General features: G+C 41.7%; 1 non-coding gene across 1 annotated transcript; it reads left to right on the forward strand.

Annotated features, from left to right (window-relative positions):
* Window positions 1-2,472: 2,472 nt before the first annotated feature.
* On the forward strand, window positions 2,473-2,545 carry trnaf-gaa (transfer RNA phenylalanine (anticodon GAA)). The gene has a single exon. It is a non-coding gene; the product is annotated as a tRNA-Phe (tRNA).
* Window positions 2,546-3,446: the final 901 nt, after the last annotated feature.

Raw genomic sequence — 3,446 nt, forward strand, 5'->3', positions numbered from 1 at the left:
TCCCAATATCAATTATTACTGAAACAGATATTTCTCTGTTTATATAATTCATGACCTGGTTTATATTACACTAGGTTCTGTCTGAGTTATACTGCAGTACACACAGCCTCTGTTTAAAAAAATAAGGACATAACAATGAGGTGCAAGAGTCGGCCATTCGGCCCCTCAAGCCTGCTCCGCCATTCAGGAAGAGCATGGCTGATCTTCGACCGCAACTCAACATTAACTGAAGTCTCTCATGCCTGATGATAATCTACTACATCTCCTCTTAACCATTTCTGCTCTAAGGATAACAATCCCATCTTCTGCGGTCTCTCCTCATTAAATGAAATACCTCATGCAGGTACCAATCTACTGTCAATATGCTTAAAATAAGCCATTGTTCTGAGTTGAGTCTAATCAATAAGCAACTCTGTTGTTCTGATTTTGCTGCCATGAACACTTCATGGCAACCAGTGAGGCGTTTCTGTAAATAAACACAGAAATAGAAGCCCCAGATTAGAGTATTGAGCGACAGAGACACAACAAATGTTTCCCCACCAACACAGCATCGAAATAAAGATGGACAGAAATGGAAATGTCTCAACAGATTCCAGTAACAATTGTTTTTTGGTACATTTCACTAAATTATATTCGAATCAAGTAAAAATGATGCCCACGGAGAGAATGGGGAAAGATTCCTTCTCGTCAGCATGAACAGCAACATCACATGTCTCGTCTAATTCTCCTATTTCCATTTTCGGTTCCGTCTCTCAAGAATTGTTCATTGACATTTCCCCACAAATAAATGTCAACAGCTAACAAAAGATTACCCTCAGCCATAAGGATATGCCTCAGAACAAATTGATCGGAGTGCACAGAGGGAGTTTTAATCCAAATGTAAACTGTGCATTAAATGACATGGGAGTATTTGATGGGATAGTGTAGATCTTTACGCTATATCTAACCCGTGCTGTATCTGCCCTGCGATTGTTTGATGGGACTTTGTAGAGGGAGCATTAGTCTGTGCCTAAACTGTGCTGTACCTGCCCTGGCAGTGTGTGACACGTGGCAAATAAAAAACAGAAAATTATGAAGTGATACTTTTTGATAGGAAGAATGAAGAGAGGCAAAATATACTAAAGGATACAATTCTAAAAGGTGTGATGAACACAGAGACCTGGGGATATATGTGCACAAATCATTGAATGTGGCAGGACAGGTTGAGAAAGTGTTTTGAAAAGCATACTTCATCCTGGGCTTCATAAATAGAGCCATAGAATACAAAAGCAAGGAAATTATGACGAACCTGTTTAAAACACTGATTAGGCCTCAAATGAAGTTTTGTGTCCAATTCTGGGCACCGCGCTTTAGTAAGGATATGAAGGCCTTAGCGAGGGTGCAAAAAGGTTTACGTGTGCTTCCAGGGATAAGGTACTTCGGTTATGTGAAGAGACAGGAGAAGCTGGGGTTCTTATCCTTAGAGCAGAGAAGGGTGACATAACACACAGAGTGCCACTAAGTAGTTCAAAGTGCAGTGGATTGCTCACCTTCAGTGCTGTCCCTCAATCCCAGTCCATCTCTGGGAGATTGTTACAAGAATCAGCCCATCCTCGCAACACAAATATTACCGACGCAATAACAGATCTAAATTACTTTGCACACAACTCTTGCTAGCTAGTAACGAAATTAAACGTATGTTCCAACGAAAAAAGTATTGCATCCTCCCAACCTCACGCATATATATCTTTATTTATATTAATATCTATCCACCGTCTGTATATCTTCTGTCTATCTTACAGACGCATGGTCGAATGCAGAAATAACTGACAACCATGTCTGTTGTACAATAAATAGAGATATAATCATGGAGTGGGAGTTTATCCCAAAACTATCTGAGACTAAGGCAAAAGTGAGAAATACTGAGCCCCGGTTGACACAAACAGACATTGTGTTGTGAAGTCAAAAGATACATGGCCCAGTTTAACATAAAGGCAGACAGGGCCTAGTGTAAAATCGAGGGAGACAGGGTCTAGTGTAACCTAAACAGAGACAGGGCCTAGTGGAATATAAATGGAGACAGGGTCCAGCATAACATAAACAGAGACAGGGCCTCGTGTAATATAAAGAGAGACAGGGCCTAGTAAATATAAACAGAGACAGGGTGTAGTGTAATTTAAACAGAGACAAGATCTCGTGTAATATAAACAGAGACAGGGCCTAGTGTATTATAAACAGAGACAAGATCTAGTGTAATATAAACCAAGACAGGGCCAAGTGTAATATAAACAGAGACAGGGCCTAATGTAATTAAACAACGACAAGGTTTAGTGTAATTTCAACAAAGATAGTGCCAAGTGTAATAAAAACAAAATAACATAAGCAACAGGAGCAGGAGTCGGCCACCTGGTCCCTCGATCCTGCTCTGCAATTTACTATCATGGCTGATCTAATTATGGACTCAGCTGCACCTCTCTACGAACCGAAATGTCAGCCGAAATAGCACAGTTGGAAGAGCGTTAGACTGAAAATCTAAAGGTCCCTTGTTCAATCATGGGTTTCGGCAGATGTTTTTTGGCATGCAGGTACAGCAGGCATTTAAGAAAGCAAATGGCATGTTGGCCTTAATCGCGAGGGGATTTGAGTACAGGGGCAGGGATGTGTTGCTACATTTGTGCAGGGCCTTGGTGAGGCCACACCTGGATTATTGTGTACAGTTTTGATCTCCTAACTTGAGGAAGGACATTTTTGCTATTGAGGGAGTGCAGTGAAGGTTCACCAGACTGATTCTCGGGATGGCGGGACTGACCTATCAAGAAAGACTGGATTAACTGGGCTTGTATTCACTGGAGTTCAGGAGAATGAGAGGGGACCTCATAGAAACGTTTCAAATTCTGATGGGTTCAGACCTGTTAGATGCAGGAAGAATGTTCCCAATGTTGGGTAAGTCCAGAACCAGGGGTCACAGTCTAAGGATAAGGGGTAAGCCATTTAGGACCGAGATGAGGAGAAACTCTTCACCCAGAGAGTGGTGAACCTGTGGAATTCTCTACCACAGAAAGTTGTTGAGGCCAATTCACTAAATATTTTCAAAAAGGAGTTAGATGAAGTCCTTACTACTCGGGGGATCAAGGGGTATGGCGAGAAAGCAGGAATGCGGTACTGAAGTTGCATGTTCAGCCATGAACTCATTGAATGGCGGTGCAGGCTAGAAGGGCCGAATGGCCTACTCCTGCACCTATTGTCTATGTTTCTATGTTTCTATCCACATAACCGTTTGTTCTCTTATTGTTCAAAGATATTTCTATCTCCACCTTAAATATATTCAATGACTTAGCCTCCACAACTCTCTGGGGCTGAGAATTCCACATATTACAACACTCTAAGCGAAGAAATTCCCCTCATCTCAGTTTTAAATGGGCGGCTCCTTATTCTGAGACGATGTCCCCTAGTTTTATTTTCCCCTG

The sequence above is a fragment of the Pristiophorus japonicus genome, chromosome 23, assembly GCF_044704955.1.
Source record: "Pristiophorus japonicus isolate sPriJap1 chromosome 23, sPriJap1.hap1, whole genome shotgun sequence".
Lineage (NCBI taxonomy): Eukaryota > Metazoa > Chordata > Chondrichthyes > Pristiophoridae > Pristiophorus > Pristiophorus japonicus.